The sequence below is a fragment of the Sinohyriopsis cumingii genome, chromosome 4 (assembly GCF_028554795.1).
Source record: "Sinohyriopsis cumingii isolate HCF-2022 chromosome 4, ASM2855479v2, whole genome shotgun sequence".
In the NCBI taxonomy this organism is placed as follows: Eukaryota; Metazoa; Mollusca; class Bivalvia; order Unionida; family Unionidae; genus Sinohyriopsis; species Sinohyriopsis cumingii.
This window is the reverse complement of record NC_142964.1, coordinates 70,839,932-70,860,130: the sequence shown is the minus strand read 5'-3', so window position 1 is coordinate 70,860,130 and position 20,199 is coordinate 70,839,932.

The window sequence follows — 20,199 nt, the reverse complement described above, 5'->3', positions numbered from 1 at the left end:
ATTTCAATGTCTCGGTCCCACTAAAGGTAAGTAATGACAATTCGGTGACCATCGAGCATGTTCAACGTAGGCCGAATCTTGCGGTTCCCAGTGGTGAAGTGACACACAGCAACTGAAGCACTTGACTTTATCTCCTTCGCCCAAGTAGAAAAATCCGGCTCTGGCTAATTCTTCGGGGGTCGGTCCTCCCAGATACTTTGGCCATTTTCCTTTGAACGATTGAAGACGATTTTCAAAGTCGCAGTATTCCGACAAACGCACAGGGAACGAATATTCGTCTTTCACAGGTTCGTTTCGATGAGGGTTGGGTGACAGGAACAGGAGTTTGCTCAGGGCTGGATGACATCCGTAGGGAGGTAGACGTGAAGGTGAACATTCCCCTTTAAACCCGGTAAAATGTCTAAGAGGACGAGCGGCATCGCTTTCGCATCCCTCAGGTTTGACACGCACAGCATCACTTTCCATGACAGGGGCAGTGAGAACAAAGTTCCCATGATGCTTTACGGCATCGCTCAGGTCACAACGTACAGCATCGGTCCCATCGCAAGGCTCACAATCGCACTCGTCTGCAAACTCCGTTACGCAATTACAATGGTAACCACATGGACAATCGCAGTTTCCTTCCGGACATTTTCCGTCGCAACGCCTGGGTCTTATCCATCCAATATTAGTCACACTAGAGGAAGATACAACCTTTTTACAATCCCCAAACTGAAACGATGTCTTTTTCAAAGTATTCATCTTGTTCGCTCGGTCTTGGTAGTCACAATGAACTATCGATCTTGACCATAGCCCCCTTTTTATACTAGTCGCAATGCAGTCTCCAGCTTGTACATCTTTCCTTTTTTCGTTTTTTATGTCTTGTTTCGGAAGGTACCGTCTCTAAGGTACCGTCAACATTGTACCGTAGTGTGATGGGTGGAAAGGCCATAGAAAGGTAAGGGCAGTGCGGAGACCATCGAGTATGTTCCAGAATAGCTGAATCTTTATAGATACATAGATCCATTCGTAACTTCAGTCCGCAAGCGAAACACTGTACCTCGTATCCCAATCCTGACTCAGGTCCCAAGTAGACAAATCCTGTTCTAGCTAAAACATGCGAAGAAGGTAATCCTTCCCTATCCGTAGGCCATTTCTGAAACGTGTCCAATCGACGGGCACAATCACAATAGTCAGGTAAGAAGACTGAAAAATGGTAGGGTTTGAACTTGGAGTTCTCATCGGGTTTCTCACTCGATTCTTGCTGTGGCGAAGTCATCTTTCTGGTGGGTGGCTATCCTCTTACAACCAATGTTTTATACCAACGTGTCCATACGGTAAGGTGAAATGATTGGGAAGTCGAACTCGCTTCTGGTACACGATTTGATAGACTTTTTCCAAAGGTCGACTGACGATGTGGTGAGTGGGTAAACGTACAATCTTGTTCGGTTGGTAAGTGGTCACTTTAAAGTTTCCATCCTCTCCCGATTGCAAGGCTTCTTTCAATACCCCAAAGTTGACCACTCGACTGGTACGATAATTCAGAGTCAGTCCTTTCACTTTGCACGTCGTGTGCACTTCTCCTTGTTTGTCCCGGTATTCGTAGCCGTAATTTTTGGGACCGCCACTGACGAAACTTAGAATCTTGTCGTCGGGATGTTCGTCTGTCCAGGCTCCTAAACGGTCTCCTTCGATGTTAGGGTGATGTTGAATCGGGTGATGGATGTAAATGCAACTGTCCGTGTCAAAGTACAGGACGCGTTCTTCTAACAGTTCTAAAGCTTCGTACAATTTTAAGCGAGCATGGGCTGTCACGTAAGCCGCAATGATGACATTTCCAAAAGGGTCGTCTTGCACAAAGTCCAGATCTTCTTCGTAATTGACCAAGATCAAATTCTCTCGAACGACGTCCACGTGTTTCATGTATTTGGTTTTGTCGTGAATCATCTGGAAGTAGCGGGAAGGTTCTGTCAAATATTCCGTCTTGGGTAAACACGGTCGTTGTGCCATTTTACCCCACAAGCAATTTAACATCACTTTGGCAAACGATCGCCTGCCTTCGTTTTTCTCGATGTGGTCTAAAGTGATGCCTTCTTGTTCGTAGTATTTCTCTTTGAATTTTATTGGTCTTCGGGAGTGTGACACCAGGAAGGATAGCCGCTGGCTTCTTGCTTCAGTTTCAAAAAGGCATCCACGTAGTCTGCGAAAATGCCTTTCTGCGTGGGGTCACCCTTGTGGTATTGTTGTGTCTTGGGAAAGTGGCAAATTTCGTACACTTCTAACAGTTGGTATCCCATGTCCAGAGCTTTGAACAATTCTACGCTGACCCAGGTTCCCGTCAAGGCCCGTTCTTCCTGGCTGTGATGGCAAGGTTGGTCTTGGTTGCACGTTTCGGCACAAGTACGGCACAAGGGAAACATCAGTTTGCCTTGACAATGGTGAGGTAAGACGGGATGGTATAGGTTCGTAGGAGGCAAAACTTTACACTTGATCAAGCCTTCGTATTGTCGAATGTTTTTCAGGTCGATGTGTTCCGTCAGCAATTGCGGGTGCCCTACAGGAAAGCGACAATATTTGCACACGTAGGGATACAGCGAACACACGTCCAAGTATTTGATTTCTTCTCCTTTCTCTTCGTCGGCTTGGTACAGCAAACAGGTGGCATTGGTCCTTCCTCCGTACAAACTATCCCTCGGGTTCAGCGGGTCCATGAACTGGTAACTTTCCACGAGGCGTTTAAACTCGGGATCGGTTTTCATACGGTGATCGTACTCGTGTTCCCACATTTCCACCACTTGGTATCCTTGCTGTTCTAACTTTAGGCGTCGCTGACAAGTGTCCTGGTACAAGTCTTCCATGGTTCGTTGCAAAAACTGATTTTCAGTGCCACGGTCAGGGTAACAGACGGGACATCCGTGAAATAAGCAACCGTTAAACTCGTACACGATCTTGGGGTTTTCTAAGTCCCAACCATCGACCGAATACGTTCCGATGGTCTTTTCGCCCCCTCCGTTGCGGGCATGCTGAATCCACTTGTCTTCCTTGTCGCACAAGTAATGTAACCAACGTAGGGCTTTGACCGAGTATTGACGTTTGACAAAGTTGGTCGTTTGAGGGCTGATGACAGCCACGGTGTTTTCAGGCATGAATCGTTGTCGATACACTAAGGAACACGCTTTGGCAATGGTACAAGCTTCTTTCAAAGGATCGACCCCTCCGTGTTCCATGAACAGTTCTCGAAATTTTCCACAGCAACGCCGTAAAATGTCCACGTCGGAACGACAATACTTTAGCATTTCTTCCTGAAAGTCGAAGGGGTCCGAGGCGTGAATCTGGTACCAAGCGTAGAAAGCTTCTCGTTGTTCGGTACGCATGTTGTCGGGGTCGTAATAGTGAGCCTCGGGTAAATGGGGTAGAACGGCGTGTTGATTGGCTTCCGTATTGAAAAAGTGTGGAAAGTACCCTTTAGCCATTTCTGTCATTCCAAACGTTTTAGGCATTCGACTCAAAGGCATGGCCAAATAGCTCATCGAATTTTTAAACTGTACTTGTCCCACTTGCATGAAAATGATTTTGGCTCCGTTCAAAGTCACTTTAGGACGCTCGGTGCCTTGTTCCGTATAGTATCTGAGAAGAAACTGTCCATCGTATCCGGAGAAATTGTGAGCCATCACCGTGGGATGACGATGACAATCTCCGTAACGTTCGATGTCCTCTTGGCTCCATGTCTTGTCGACGGGGTCTAAAACCCATTGGGCAAAATCGGCTAACGTGTTCGGTCCCCGAAAGATTTTTTCACGCCCTCCAGGAATCTTGCTGCAGTGAGGGCAATGACTGAAGATAGGTTCTTGAATGCACTTCTCGCACGCTCGATGAGCCACGCAAAAATTAGGAATGTGAATGCCGGTCTCTTGCATGCATTCGAAATCGAAAAAGATGAAATTGCCTTTCTTCTTGTGACCGTCCTCTTTCTCTGGTGGGGGTTGGTATTTCTGCACGTAACATTCGTGTTCCAAGTCCACGATGTGGTGACAAATGTGACATTTTTTCTTTCCTGAACATACGTGTGCCTTGGTATTATTGGTACGTATGCCTTGTCCACACGTAGGGCACAATCTCAGGAGTTGACAAGCGCATTTCTTCTGTGAACCTTGCGTCTTCAAATGTTGTTGGTAACAGGTAGGGCTGACAAACGTGCGCAGACAAGTGGAACAAGGCACTGGTTCTTCGCTCAGACAGGGTGGAGAGGCCAAACATCCTGAGCATTTCCATCCACAATGTTTGTGTTGCTCTCGATTATTATAACCATAGTCACATTTCTCACAGTAATATCTGTATCCCAGGAATCCAGTGATACTGGTAATGGTATCGAAATGGTCATCTTGATGATAAAGGTGAATGTATTTTCCGTCCTTAAAATCTTGGCCTCGAAACAATAGAGGCCCGCGCATTTCTTGAGGGTGCACTTTCAAGGTGTATCGTGGAGCTAGGACATCTTGCAATTTTTGCATCTCGGGAATGCCACAGGGTGTGTCTTTGGGCAGTCCGGCTTGTTGTAACAGGAGTTCTGCTTCGTTTCGTTGTTTGGCTCGGTCGGAACGTTGAATAGTGTTCCAGGTTCTTTTCCATTCTACCGTGTCGTTCTTGTTGGCATAGGTTCGTCCCACCACGATGGCACGGGCTAAACACATCTGGTCATGAGGGTTGTTAATTCGGACGAGACTCGTTTTGGTGTTGCGAAGGTCGTCCACCAATAACATCTTTTTGCGTCCTGTCCCTTGAGGAGGAGAGACGTGGGTCATGTCCAGTGTGGCTTTACCATCGGTGATGTCAAACTGATCATTAGATTGTTGTACGTGTTGAATCTTGTCCATGACTTTGGAAGCAGTCAATTCTGCAGGGGTGCTAAACTCGATCCAAACAGAGGATTTCAAACCGTCGTGTTGTATGGAAAGTCTCAAGCGATCGTCTTCTTTGGGTTGACATTGTCGCTTGAGTGCAGTGAGCAAAGAATCCCACACCTCAGTGATGAACACTTCTGCTTTCTCTAACGGCACTTCAGCCTTGAAATCTTTAAACTTCACCGTGTATTTGTAAGCCGTGGTTCTAAATTTTCTAGAGGAGCGCTTTTCCGTCTCTCGAATGGAATAGTAATTTTCAGGGTTAACTAAGGGTGGTGAACTTGGTTTAGAGGGTTCGGATTCTGGTTCACTCATGTCCTCTTCAAAATCACTGGCATGAATTTGTGCCAAGATTTCAGCCCTGGTACGAGGCGATAGATCACGTTTCTGCCTCTTACTTTCTTCTTCTTTCTTCTCGAATGAATGGGATCGTTTCATCTTGAAAGCAAAAAGTCAAATGACTCAAGTTCAAACACCATAAACTACTTTATAGTCATAGCAGACCAGCGTATATAAAAGGGTGTGTGTCTTGTCCTTTCACTATTCATTTCACTCTCAAGCCGAGCACAACGATGGAAGAGACTAACCAGATGGAACGTTTCGTCAGAGCTTTGCGAGGGGTCATTAGAAAATTCTCTTCAGACCAGCCTACGGACTACTCTCCTTCCTTTAGAGATAAAAGTCAAGATACTTGCTATATCTGTCAGAAGAAAGGGCATTGGTCTTCAGAGTGTCCAGACCGTCAAAAAAGAAAAAAAAAACAGGGGATAAAAAAGACAAAAGTCAAGATACCTGTTATTATTGTAAAGAAAAAGGACATTGGTCTCCAGATTGCCCAAAAAAGAAACAAGAGGAGTCAGAAGAAAAGAGGAATTCTTCAGAAGAAGAGAGGGATTCTTCAGAGGAAGAGAGGGATTCTTCTGAGGAAGAAAGAAGACAGGTGAAGAAAAAGAAACAGGAGAAAAAAAGAAGGGAAGAAAGCGAGGAGGAAGAAGAGGAAAAGAGTGTGACGGTGAAGAAATTCAAAAAACAGAGAGACTAAACAAGGAGAAAAGAAGAAATCAATGAACTTTTTATTAAAGTGTTGTGTTGTGAATTGTGAATTGGATTGTAAAAAAATGGAGAAAAGAATAAATGAATGATATAAGGTAAGTGTCTTTGAGTTGTGATTTTAAAATAAGAAGCTACACTCACGCACTCATACACAGACACGTACTATAAGGGTAAAATGGGTGAGTTTTTTTTTGAGTTATTGGCAAATTGAAATTGTATTTCTTTTCGAGAAATGTGGGTGGCCCTGAAAAGGGCCTTTTTTCTTTATGGTGAAGGGGTGAGTTTAAGCAATCAACTTTAACTGCCTTAAGCCTTTGCCACGGCCAAGGCCTACTTCTGGACTGCGTAATGATGATGATAATGATTGGGTTGAAATCACTAAGGGTGGTACGGTAGGCTTAGTCACAGGGTTGACGTGTTTAGCTCGGGAAGGTCGTATTCTCTTCGGTCGTAATAAAGAAGTCTGATACATTTGTTTCAGACTTCTTAACTCCGCTAAAATGTCCAACAGTACCGTGACCGTTTGATTTTCACCCTCTTGTTTCTTTGCTGCTACTTCTTCTTGCTGTTGTTTTTTTCTTACCTCTTCTTCTTGTTGCTGTTGCTGTAGGAGAAAAGCCTGTTCCGCTTCCTTTTGTCGTTGTATAAATTTCTCCAATTCTTCTTTCTGTCTCTGTCTAAAATTCTCCACTTGCGGTAATGAAGAAAGTAACGAAGGTTCCGGAACAAATTCTTGCGAGGAGAGAAAATCCACAAAATCCCAATTCACCTCTTCTGAAAGTAAGTCCGGGTTCCCTTGGGCAGTCTCCCCTGCTGGTGCACCCCACTGGATCGTTTTCTGAGTTTCCGTCATGTTGAATCACTGTCGCATAGATTGACTGCACACAAGCGCTAGCGAATCTATATTGACTACGTGACGTCACAGACTGCTCTCTTCGGATTGGATGCGAGCTGACTGAATTCTGTAACGCGTGTTCGGATTGGTGAATGAACTCAATCCGTTTCAATCCTTTCTGTCCCTATAAATAAGCGCAGTTCACTGCATTGATTAACCTATTCTCGGAGCCTCAACATGTGGACCGACGTTGAATCTTCAACCCTTGTGTCAACAATGATGTTCAGGACGGACATGCTCATGTATGTCCGATCCAAGTGGACCGTTGTCCACAGGACCAACAGCAGCCTGTGGATAAGAAGAGTCTATATAGAGAGACAAGGTTGCCTCAAGAGGACTCTGATGTATGGCCCTGCTGTAAGACGAAGTTTGAGGAAAAGAAGATGTCGCAAATGCCCTTTATGTTAAGGGCATATTAACATAAACCAAAGGCCCTTTTCAGGGCCAGCCATATATCTCGAAAAGAGATAGCCTTTCCATTGCCTACCCCTTTTTTAAAAAAATTTTTTTAAAATTTAAAGAAAAAATCCCATGTTAAATTCCCCTTGTACATAGAGTGGCCCACGATTTATTGCCATGTTAAATTCCCCTTGTACGTAGAGTGGCCCACGATTTTTTGCCATGTTAAATTTCCATTGTACGTAGAGTGGCCCAGGGGCCCCTGTAATGCTAATTCCCATTGTACGTAGGGTGGCCCCTTTCATTACTGCTGGGTACCTGCAAATAACATGCAAGTGACAATGAATAAGCTGTCTTCTTTAGCTGGTAATAAGAATCGCAAAAAAAAATATTACGTACAGTTTTACATCCTGAATTTCTTTTTTTTAGTTCTGCAAATCCGAATTACATGAGCCCATGTCATGGGCTCCCAAGTTTGATTACATATTTCAAAATTGTACTGTAATTTCGACTAAATTCCAAGTGCAATTACATCCTCCTTACTGCACTCAAAATGACATAAACATTAAATTCCATAGCGTCTTTTTCATAATTGCAATTGACAGACTTCATATTTTCCCCACATTATGATTTCAGATATTCAATGGCAGAACAGAAACACGCTTACAGATGTCAACATGCTTCTCCTTCACTAATTCAATCCGATGTACTGCATGTAGAATTTGCACAGACGAATCAAGTCCATAATCACAAAATTTCGTAGAATCGACAAAAATACCAAAATCTATTAATTCCAGATTAAATGGAAAAGTTGTTGCAATGCGCATTAATTTACAATATGAATCTAAATTTCAGTTAAAAGTAGACCAAAACGCCATTTTCTTTAAAAAGTTATGTCTAACGCGCGACTAAGTTCAAATTTATCTGGGCGGAGTTTTGTGTGCATTAATAATGTTGTTGTGTAATGATGAATCTGCGATTGTGTATTTAGTTTGGAATACGGCATACATTTGGTTACTTTCTTGTAGTGTGTTTTGTTTGTATAATTAAGCCTTAGGTAGAATAAGAAAAAATGAGAATATAATAAGAAGGTCATTGTATTTGTATGTCGTTTTGTCAGATGGATATACTGTACTCCCAGGGTCGTGCAGAATTCCATCCGAAAAAACTCATTCATATTTTCCCATACAAATGCAGTAACCTATAAATCCAGATTAGCCTATACAATTCTTGCGCAGTATTCTCTTTACTGATTAGTTGCGATCGATGGAATTTTCCTAACCCCGCCTGTTATAACTTTTTGTCTTTATTATTACTTATATACATTTTGGCGGACATTTTTTCGAATCTATTGCTCAAAAGGAATGGGTGTGGGGATCACGTCTATCCGAAGATGATCAATTTACCCCTCGGGTGCTCTTTACGCCATGCTTGGCATAGAATAGGCTGACATGTGCCGCAAACGACAAAACAGTATATTGAAAAAATGAGGGTATTGGTCAATTAAGAGGGGTGGGCGGTATACATGTAACATGGAATCCACCCTATCTACAAGCGTGGTTTAAATGTTAACTTTTAGGATTTTTTTAATTTAAAGACGAAACAAACAAAAAATAAAATTTAATTGTGATGTAAATCCTACTCTAAATTTAACAAATGTGTCCATGTCAACTGTGGTCTATTGTTGCATCAAATAATCACGAAGATATCCGATCACAAATACATTGCAGTATATCAGGAATTTCTTTAACCAGTAATCATCTCTTCATATCAATATCCAACAAATGGAATGCTTATGATAGTGAAACTGACACTCTTTAGGTGTGAACATTGAACATTGATCGTTTAACATAACCCAAGTGGAATTATGTGAAATCACAGGGGATTTCCTTTGTATTCTGTGTTGGAAAATGATGTATTCTGTATCAAATGTTCTATTTATTCGAAAGGACAGTTTTTCTTTGATTGATATATTTTTTAAATACATTTTTAAAATCTAATAGTTATAAAACAGCGAGTATTTTTTTACAAGCACCAAATAAATAGTGCAATATCTAAGTTAGAATGAACGAAATTATTTATTCTCCTTTCTCTGTAAACTATCTACATTACAACAAAAAACATTGATACAGTATTGAAGCCTGTTGGACGTAACTAACATACGAGTAACATCAGCTTACGGTAGAGGTATGCCTAACCCCCAAGGAAATACCGCCAAGGGGCATTTGGCGATAGAAAAAAAGATTAGATTGGAGTTGTTGGTCGAATATGAAACAAAAACGGTTGTGGGAATGCGTGTAAGACAGCAAAAGAATTTATGTGGGGGTCATACTAATGAATCTGAGTCTGCCTTAAACCGCGAACGGTCCGATCGTGACATGGAAAGCTCTGCGCTCTGAGTAAAACAAAAAATTTTAACTGGTGGATCGCTAGCGATCTGAAAACACGGTATGGTGGATCGTTGAGCAGTCTGGATACTAATAAAGTATCTTTTTTTTTTACCTGGTGAAACATTATATGGTGGACCGTTGCGACCATACGGTGGACCGTTTCACGGTCGAGACGCTCGCATCTAGGGTCTGTCTCGCACATACAAACTCAGTGAAATCTCTTGTAAATTTTGATTTATTTGTCAGTCTCAAAGGTATCCGTGATCATTATGGATTATGACCTCATAAGAAAACGAAATTAGCAACCACTGATCCAATCAAATTGCCAGGAGGACCTCAGGGGTAAACGAATAAAGAATATATCCTTGTTGAGCCTGTTTGGATTTTCCAAGATCTGCTTGATAACTGACATCCACGGAATCACAGACTAGGTTCACAGACACCGTCGATGTGATATCGACGATGCCCGGTGATATATGTCGTCCTGAATCTTCAACGCCATTGTTGTGTTTGAGTATAAAACGAGGGAATGGTATTTTCTCCATGCCTCGATGATTGCTGAAAGGTACTCGTCGATGATGTCGCTGAAGTTTTTTTCTCAGCCTCGATGTCAAATCCTGGTAGCTTAAAGACCGTTGCTAACTCGGCGATCCTGATTGTATTGTGATCAAGAAACGACTCTGCGTACAATGATGTGTCTCCTCGTTAAATCAGATGAGTAACCAATTCTAAAATAATTTCGCGATAACGATCAACGTGAGCCCTTTCTTTGTTTCGCTGTGATATTGTTGCAGTGATCTGCAGTCGTAGGTATTCATTGACGTAGCTGGAAAAGAGTTGCAGTAAGCCGCCGACAACACGTCATGGTTATCATTGGCCCTATTGAGACTAAACTAAAATCATCAGAGTAGCCGTTCCATTTTCAAGTGACTCGTTTCCTCGAGTCTTGATCACATGCTTTATTCTAAAACTTTTTGTTATGTTTTTGTAACTCATGATCGTTAACAGATCCTGAAACAGGTTCGTTACGAAGGTCTGCCATTCGATTTTTTTTATTCAGTGGTCATTGAAGTCATTGCTTATTGTTTGTCCAAGTGCATCATGTTTCTGATGTCCTTTCTCTGTAGATTTTAAAACTAAAATCTCTTGGCCCGATTAAAGATATTTAAAATGAAAAACACACTTTAGTCATACCATGGAAATCTATCACGTTCTCTTCTGTATCTTTAATGCTGATCTTCGGCCTTTTTATGGTTCATCTTTTCAGTTGTTTTTATGGACTATTTGAAGCATATGAAATAAACTAAGTGCGAAAAACTGTTTTCAGGCCAGGCTTTGATCAAATAAGAATAGGTGTTATATATTTTACATATGTTAGATATAATATAAATAAAACTATCATATAGGTTAGATAATTTTTAATTCGTACTCTACGAAGATTCGAACCCAGGTCCATAGGCATATGGCAGCAATCGCCTTAACTGCACACACCAGCCCATATTCCATCACAATTAATCACTCATCACCAATGTATAACATTAACTCAGCAGCGTCATTTTGAAGTGATTTTACAGAATAATCCGCGAGGATTTATATGAGTGTTAGATGCACTAGTGGTTATAGCGTCCACCTCTAATGCAGGTCGCGGGTTCTAACTTCGGAGTCATATCGAAGACTTATAAAAATAATACTAACAGCTCAGCATTAACAGGTTAGTGTTAGGACTGGTCGGCCTGGTGTAGAATAAAGTGACTGGGTGGGACATGATGCTACATGTATGCGGAATGTTGCCTCAGTGCTAGACATCACTATAAACTGTCACACTGTAGAGAACGTAGCGATATGACTGCAAAATTGTTAAAGCTACGTTAAAAATCCAAAACACACACACACCTTAGTCTTATTCAAGAATTAAGTAAGTTTCAGATGCTTCTCACCAGTGCGACAATAGTAGTAAAGTGGGGCACTATAGGGACAATGGGACTTACCATTAAAAACACTATGTAAATTTAACATGGGGAAAATTGCTGGGTCACTATAGGGACAAGGGAATTTAACATGGGAATAGATTTTGGGTTTGTCTAGGGACAAGGGGAATTGAACATGGGGAATAGAGTTTGGGCTTGTCTAGGGACAAGGGGAATTGAACATGGGAATAGAGTTTGGGCTTGTCTAGGGACAATGGGAATTTAACATGGGAATAGAGTTTGGGTTTGTCTAGGGACAAGGGGAATGGAACAGGGGTCTATAGTGTAGGTCTGTCTAGGGACAATGGGAATTTAACATGGGGAATAGATCGTGGGACTGTCTAGGGACAATGGGAAATTTAACATGGGGAATAGATCGTGGGACTGTCTAGGGACAATGGGAAATTTAACATTACGGAAACCCCTGGGGGATATAGCCTCAAGGGAATTTAACATATGGAAATTGAACATTTTGGGTCTGTATAGCGTCAAGGTGAATTGAACATGGTGGGACTGTCTAGGGACAATGATGGTAGAGGGTCAAACACAACAGAGACAGAAACATACATACACTAGTACAAGCGTGAGATTTATATATAAAGCATTACCAAGACCTGAAATCTTGCTGGGGTGTTCAAAAATTTGCATAATTGTAATGATGCTATAAATAGCTATAATCAAGGAAATGCTCAACGACAAAATGGATGTGACTAAAAGTAACGCTAAAATGACGAAATTGTCCCAGAATTTAAAGGAAAATAAACATATCCCCGAAAATTAAGTTACAATGGTTTAGACTAAAATGGATACAATTAGTAACTACTTACAATATCAACTTGTGTGACGATCGTGGATAAACACCCATGTATCTATTTATAGCTATAATCAGCTGAAATTCATATGAAATCCCACTATCTATTTATAGCTCCAACTTGTGGGTTATTCCTTTGGAAAATCCCACTATCTTTTTATAGCCTCAGCTTGAGTGACGTTCCTGTTTATGAACTCTAATACATCTGTATAGCTACAACATGTGGAAATCCCCAAGTCCATATTTATAGTCTCAAAATTTTCAGCGTCAGTGACGTCACTGTACTGAACACTAGGGGATAAATGTCAACAGTGTTGCAAGTGGCTGACCTGAATACACGCTACTGTAGGTAGGTAGATAGAGTGTATTTGATAGGGATAAAGTGAGTTTTATAGGAACAAACAGAGACCAATACACATACACACACACAACGTACGCGCGCAGACATACGCGCGCACACACACACACACACACTATAAAATGGATAAGATTAGTAACTACTTACAATATCAACTTGTGTAACGATCGTGGATAAATATCTATGTATCTATAATCAGCTGAAATTCATATGAAATGCCACTATCTATTTATAGCTCCAACTTGTGGGCTATTCCTTTGGAAAATCCCACTATCTTTTTATAGCCTCAGCTTGAGTGACGTTCCTGTTTATGAACTCTAGTACATATGTATAGCTACAACCTATGGAAATCCCCAAGTCCATATTTATAGTCTTAAAATTTCCAGCGTCAGTGACGTCACTGTACTGAACACTAGGAGATAAATGTCAACAGTGTTGCAAGTGGCTGACCTGAATACACGCTACTGTAGGTAGGTAGATAGAGTGTATCTGATAGGGATAAAGTGAGTTTTATAGGGACAAACAGAGACCAACACACACACACACACACAACGTACGCGCGCAGACATACGCACACACACGCACACACACACACAGGGGAAAGAGGAAAAAACAAAACCAAACATACTATCCATACAAACGTACGCGAACGCATACAAACCCCAAATATACTATCCACACAACGTCGCTAACGCATTAAAACCCAAATATACTATCCACACAACGTCGCTAACGCGTACCAACCCCACATATACTATCCACACAAGGTCGCTAACGCGTACAAACCCCAAATATACTATCCACACAACGTCGCTAACGCGTACCAACCCCAAATATACTATCCACACAACGTCGCTAACGCGTACAAACCCCAAATATACTATCCACACAACGTCGCTAACGCATACAAACACCAAATATACTATCCACACTCGGGAGGAAGAAGAAAAAAAAAACAAATATACGATCTACACAACACACACACACACACACACACACACACACACACACACACACAGAGGGAAGAGGAAAAAACAAACCCCAAATATACTATCAACACAGAAGGGAGATAATACAAACTCCAAATAAACTATCCACACAAACGTACGCGAACGCATACAAACCCCAAATATACTATCCACACAAACGTACGCAAACGCATACAAACCCCAAAATATACTATCCATACAAACGTACGCGAACACATACAAACCCCAAATATACTATCCACACAAACGTACGCGAACGCATATAAACCCCAAATATACTATCCATACAAACGTACGCGAACGCATACAAACCCCAAATATACTTTCCATACAAACGTACCCGAACGCATACAATTCCCAAATATACTATCCACACAACGTCGCTAACGCGGACAAACCCCAAATATACGATCTACACTCGGGAGGAAGAAGAAAAAAACAACCAAATATACGATCTACACAACGTACGCGAATACACACACACACACACACACACACACACACACACACACACAGGGAAGAGAAAAAACAAACCCCAAATATACTATCCACACAGAAGGGAGATAATACAAACCCCAAATATACTATCTACACATGGAAGAGGAAGAATACAAATCCCATACCTACTATCCACACGGAGGTGAGATGTAAATAAAATAAACCCCATATCTACACTCTACGCAGAGGGAAGAAATAAATAACCCAATATACACTATCCTCAAAGAGGGAAGAGGAAAAAGCCATAATATACTAACCACACACAGGGAAGAAGAAAACCATTATACACTATCCACACGGAGTGAAGAAATAACCCTTTATATATACTATCAACATAGAATGAAGAAAATAACCCATTATATTCCATCAACACAGTGAAGAAGAAAAAGTTTTTTGAAAGCACCTAAGCCCTCACCTGCAATGACCAACTCTGCCAAACACCTACACCCCACCCCACCCCCAACACTACAAAACCCATTTAACCCGTTATTTTATGGCATCAGTGTGTGATTTAGGAAACATCAAGACACAAAATGAATAGACTGACTATTGTTTACCGACTTGCATGCCTAAAGAGCGTGCGTGAAGGAAAACATCCTTTCATTTCAGTTGTAACTAAAACATGTTCCAGAGGGATAGAGATAGGTGAAAGAGCACAATTTCATAAAGTGTGAGTAAAAAACAAATCACGCCATCCTTATTATAGAATGTCAAGACTAAGAGACACTTACGTTTTCTTTCTGGTCTATTCTCTTTTAGAAGGTAGTATGAAATTTCACATCAGGGCCAACGCATCGGCTCACATTGTCAGTTTTTCCATTTCCATGTCTTTACTGGCACAAGTTCTTCATCATCTTCAATTTCTTCTTCTTCTGAATCTATCTTCTCTGTTTCGTTTTGTTTCTGTTTCTTCTCTTTTCTCGTAGGGCACTCTGAATCCCAGTGTCCTTTCTCCCGACAACGATATTAGATATCTTGACTTTTGTCTCTCTTTCTTAGACGAAGCAGGTATGCTGGAGACAAATACCCATTTACCTTTGCAGATACAGCAAACTTCATTAGCACTTACACACTTTCGTATGACTCTCATCAAATCAACGACCAAAAGAGTAAGTTTTGTTGCCACTTTCGCATGTGAATTATGCTTTCGTATGACTTTTAGCAAATATTTGACCAGCAGGTCGATCTGTGCTGACTCTTCCATCTTCTTGATCGTTTGAGAGTGGAATGAATACTCTGACGCTAAGACACTCTCCCTATATACAGGGACCTCCTGCGTATGAAACCTGGTCAAATGTAATTTTGCAATAAGATGAAACGATTTCATTGAGAAAGTAAAAGGCAATGATGTACCGTATCGCCTCACACAAAACCTGAAGTGTTAGTTCAAATCCGTGTCAGCGATTTCGAAGACGACATAACTGGGCTTTAATCAATGCTCTCCATATATGCCACAAAACCACGAGTCCTGATTCACGCCAGAAGAAATTTCGTTCGGTCCATAAAAAATAGTATCACATCTGCATCAAAAAAATTAAAGATTAACGATAACTAACCAATGAAACCGAATTTAACAAAGGCAATGACATGTGAAGAAATGCCTCTCACTTTGGAAAGGTAGGCGAATGTACTCTGTCATGCACCATCAACTTGAAAAAATTATAAACAGAGAGAAACCTGAATTCAAAATTCAGTTGTTTTTTTTGTTCAAAATTGTTTCGTTTCATTTTTCTTTTTTGGAACAAATCTAATCACTAATATAGAGTGGAAAAGGGAAAATGCACATACAAGCTTTGATATTTCTGAAAAAATGAGGGGATATTCCTAAAGTTCATAACCACCTATATATGTTTGGACTTGTCTGTGACTTATCCACAAAACAAGATGTACATATTTCTGGTCAAGCTGCAAGTGTGTGCGTGTTTTTGAAAATGGTAAAAATTGGATATACAATTTTCTCGTGACACTTATAAAGTGAAGAGTCTGTGCAAGTGTCAAAAGCCAAAGTCATATAAGTTTTGTATTTTGTACGGTTTGCAAAGATTTCCACTTTAGAAAATGTGAAGTATCACAAGTTATTATCACAAACAGAAGTGGAACATAGGGGCTTGCAAGAAAGAAAATAACCCAGACAGTTGGTGTCATCAAGAGTGCTAGAGACGGTACCCGAACTTGCTTGCTTGCTTACTTGAATTAAAGTGATTTTCGCTCTAATGGAGCATGTATCACTGGTTTAATAACGCACCGCGTGATTTTTAATTACTCCTGTGGAAGGAAAGAGAGCCTCATCCCCCAGGCTTTTATGTACTCACAGACTATTTTTAAATTTAGCCACTCAGGTGTAGGACTAACTAGTCCTTAACAACCTGACTGAAAGGCTTTAAACATGAGTGAGAATTGTCTCACCACACACTCATTTTTCTGTCCGAGCGTGGTAAAGGAGGAAAAAGGTGCTCAGCAAGACAGCCATGGATGTTAAGTACTCACCAAAACGCTAGCCCGTACTTATTTCAAATCAAGTCCCGTTTTTGCTAATGGACAATAAAAAGTACCAATAATGTGTTAAGCACATGTGCAATAAGTTCAAATCTAACGAGTCTGTTAAATTTCCTACTTCCTAACATATCTGTCTAATATTAGTACTTAGTGTACATAAAAATAGCCATACTGATCTTATTTAAATTATTATGTCTATGCGACATATGCCAGTTTGGTCACTGTTAGGTTTAAAAAGTTAAGTTTGTTGCGGTGTTCCAATGGGTCAAGTTTGTTTCGAGAATAGTTTAGTCCAGGAGGGATACCAAGTCAAACATAGTTCCCTATTTAATAAAAAGCAATCTTTTGGAGCCCTAAAAAAGGCTGTATGGATAGTATATTTGGGGTTTGTATGCGTTCGCGTACGTTTGTGTGGATAGTATATTTGGGGTTTGTATGCGTTCGCGTACGTTTGTATGGATAGTATATTTTGGGGTTTGTATGCGTTTGCGTACATTTGTGTGGATAGAATATTTGGGGTTTGTATGCGTTCGCGTACGTTTGTGTGGATAGTTTATTTGGAGTTTGTATTATCTCCCTTCTGTGTTGATAGTATATTTGGGGTTTGTTTTTTCCTCTTCCCTCTGTGTGTGTGTGTGTGTGTGTGTGTGTGTGTGTGTGTGTGTTCGCGTACGTTGTGTAGAACGTATATGTCTTTTTTTTTCTTCTTCCTCCCGAGTGTGGATAGTATATTTGGTGTTTATATGCGTTAGCGACGTTGTGTGGATAGTATATTTGGGGTTTTTGATGCGTTAGCGACGTTGTGTGGATAGTATATTTGGGGTTGGTACGCGTTAGCGACCTTGTGTGGATAGTATATTTGGGGTTGGTACGCGTTAGCGACGTTGTGTGGATAGTATATTTGGGTTTTTATGCGTTAGCGACGTTGTGTGGATAGTATATTTGGGGTTTGTATGCGTTAGCGACGTTGTGTGGATAGTATATTTGGGGTTTGTATGCGTTCGCGTACGTTTGTATGGATAGTATGTTTGGTTTTGTTTTTTTCTCTTTCCTCTGTGTGTGTGTGTGCGTATATCTGCGCGCGTACGTTGTTTGTGTGTGTGTGTGTGTGTGTGTGTGTGTATGTCTGTGTGTTGGTCTCTGTTTGTCCCTGTAAAACTCACTTTATCCCTATCAGATACACTCTATCTACCTACCTACAGTAGCGTGTTTTCAGGTCAGCCACTTGCAACACTGTTGACATTTATCCCCTAGTGTTCAGTACAGTGACGTCACTGACGCTGGAAATTTTGAGACTATAAATATGGACTTGGGGATTTCCATAGGTTGTAGCTATACATATGTACTAGAGTTCATAAACAGGAACGTCACTCAAGCTGAGGCTATAAAAAGATAGTGGGATTTTCCAAAGGAATAACCCACAAGTTGGAGCTATAAATAGTTAGTGGGATTTCATATGAATTTCAGCTGATTATAGCTATAAATAGATACATGGGTGTTTATCCACGATCGTCACACAAGTTGATATTGTAAGTAGTTACTAATTGTATCCATTTTAGTCTAAACCATTGTAACTTAGTTTTCGGGGATATGTTTATTTTCCTTTAAATTCTGGGACAATTTCGTCATTTTAGCGTTACTTTTAGTCACATCCATTTTGTCGTTGAGCATTTCCTTGATTATAGCTATTTATAGCATCATTACAATTATGCAAATTTTTGAACACCCCAGCAAGATTTCAGGTCTTGGTAATGCTTTATATATAAATCTCACGCTTGTACTAGTGTATGTATGTCTCTGTCTCTGTTGTGTTTGACCCTCTACCATCATTGTCCCTAGACAGTCCCACCATGTTCAATTCACCTTGACGCTATACGGACCCAAAATGTTCAATTTCCATATGTTAAATTCCCTTGAGGCTATATCCCCCAGGGGTTTCCGTAATGTTAAATTTCCCATTGTCTCTAGACAGTCCCACGATCTATTCCCCATGTTAAATTTCCCATTGTCCCTAGACAGTCCCACGATCTATTCCCCATGTTAAATTCCCATTGTCCCTAGACAGACCCACACTATAGTCCCCTGTTCCATTCCCTTTGTCCCTAGACAAACCCAAACTCTATTCCCATGTTAAATTCCCATTGTCCCTAGACAAGCCCAAACTCTATTCCCATGTTCAATTCCCCTTGTCCCTAGACAGACCCAAACTCTATTCCCCATGTTCAATTCCCCTTGTCCCTAGACAAGCCCAAGCTCTATTCCCCATGTTCAATTCCCCTTGTCCCTAGACAAACCCAAAATCTATTCCCATGTTAAATTCCCTTGTCCCTATAGTGACCCAGCAATTTTCCCCATGTTAAATTTACATAGTCCCTATAGTGACCCAGGGGTGTTTTTAATGGTAAGTCCCATTGTCCCTATAGTGCCCCACTTTACTACTGACAATAACTGGTTCTTAATGTGAAATTAAGAGCTTAAATTTGCCAGGCAGTTTTGCAAAGCACAAATGTATATTAAAGTTTGGCGATGAAATTAAAGAAACGTAGCTAATCAAATTTTCACAGAATTCGTCAACAGGGCAAAGACGGGGCAAAAATACCGAATATTATATTCAATTGATGTATTAATTCCAAAATTGTGTTGGTGATGTATTTTGCTTTGTTCCACCCGTGCAGTAAAGTCCTTTAAGTGCATATAAAATACCTTTTCGTACTCGTAACAGATGTCAATTGTGGATTCTAATATATATATATATATATATATATATATATATATATATATATATATATATATATATATATATATATATAATTTGCATTGCTTGCTATTTATTTATTTTTTTTATTTTGTTGGACTTGACCTTGTGCAAAATTGAGTTCATTTCTGCTTGACCTAAATTGACTTTTTTTTGTCGTAAATAACACATAGCTATACTATTCTCTGTGTGTATAGGTTTAAAATCAGAATTATTAATAAAATAAATATGCTTTTTTGGGTCTAGATCTAGGTTTTGTAATTTACTTAGTGTATTTGATATAGTCCAGGTTCTGGTTCCTACACATAGCTAATTTTCTATTTTGCAAACATCAGGATCTTTCTAGAAGGCTGTTTTCCATTAGGTTTTTCGTGGTTTTTTTTATTATATAGAAAATGCTAATTGTGACCTAAGATCAAGTAGAGAACTATTTAATCTTGTAAATGAGGGGATTTTTAATTCGTGCTTTAAATTCTAGCACAATCATGTTGTATTATTTTTAGGGCTGGAGTCTGTTTTCTTGAACTTATTGAATTCAAGTGATTTTTATCTCAGGAAATAAAAGTGCTCTGATAAAATTCTTGGATAGAGACATTCACTGGACCTGGGGCTAATATTATTATTGTCTCTATCACGTTCTAAATGCAAAATAAAAATATAACAATGGAATCTTTTAGTTGTTCTTGCTACGAGGAAAGCAGTCGTATA